Here is a 1353-nt window from a genome sequence, read left to right as displayed (position 1 = left end):
CAGTAAATCGTGTTTGTACAATTAAAAATGATTTCTCTAGGTTTCAGAAGACTCAGAAAGCGTGCCAGTTGTGTTTGTTGATAATCAATATCTTGTCTACTCTTCTAGACCTGTTGTTTGATTGTGGCAGTATAAAGCCTTAAAATATTATTTACCATATGCACTTTCTAATAGCTTTCTATTTTAATTCTTCAGTGGAAGGCACTCGGGTGAAATTTGACAGACTGGGAAGAAGGAGAAGCCATTTAAAGACAAACCTATTTTTACCCACAGAACATTTCTGACACCAAATGTGTATCAAGTTTTCCCACACCAGCTGACTCACCAACTGTACAGATACCAACTTGCTGTCCTACAGTTTAATTCTGCAACTACCTGGGGTTAGTGCATATACGAGAGGTTAAGGGCTCAGCCCCACAAGTCTGTTTCCCTCTTCAAATGCCAATCACAAGTTACAGGTTGTCACCTATACTCCTGACAAACCAGCTATAAATCAGACGTTCTCACAACCTCTCACCCCACCGGATGTCAAATAATTTGCTATAACAGCTCACAAAACTCAAGCAAATATTTACTTAAATTTACCAGTGTATCATAAAGGATATTACAAAGAAGACAGATGAACAGCCAGATGAAGTGGTAGATACATAGGATGGGGTCTGAGGGTTCCTGAGCACAGGAGCTTCTGTGCCCATGGAGTTGTGATGTGACACTCACCAAGCACATATATATATTGGTGCCCAGAAGTTCTCTGAACCCTGTAGTTGAGGGATTGTTATGGAGGCTATATCACATAGGCATGATTGATTACTAACTCAATTCCCAGCCTCTCTGAGGCTGAAAGTTTCAAGCTTCTAATCATGGCTTGGTGTTCCTGGCAACCAGCCCCCATCTTGAAGCTATCCAGTACCCTACCAAGTGCTGCCTCATTAGAATAAAAGATATTTTTATCACCTGCGAAATTCCAAGGAGTTAAGGAGCTCTATGTCACAAGCCAGGGTCAAAGATCAAATTGAACAAAGGATGCTCCTAGCACCCTATCACTCAGGGAATTACAAGGGTTTTAGGAGCTCTATGTCAAGAGACAGGTGTAGAGACCAAATATATATTTTTTATTATGTCACACCATCATTTGCTTGCAGCAGATGCAAGCATACATAAGCGTGTATGTGGCTACTGGCAGAGCGCAGAAGTAGAGTTTTGCTTACAGTTCTCAGGCTTCTTCCTTAGAAACACTCACTTAGGTATGGAAGCTTTGGTGGCAGCTTCTCTGAAATTCCTCCATGAACAGCAATGACACTAAACTGGGATGGTGATAATTGCCTATTTATTCATCTGAGTGTTGCTTACCAG

The sequence above is a fragment of the Mandrillus leucophaeus genome, unplaced genomic scaffold (assembly GCF_000951045.1).
Source record: "Mandrillus leucophaeus isolate KB7577 unplaced genomic scaffold, Mleu.le_1.0 Scaffold1304, whole genome shotgun sequence".
Classification (NCBI taxonomy): domain Eukaryota; kingdom Metazoa; phylum Chordata; class Mammalia; order Primates; family Cercopithecidae; genus Mandrillus; species Mandrillus leucophaeus.
The sequence above is the reverse complement of the archived record's forward strand: the minus strand, read 5'-3'. Positions refer to the sequence as shown.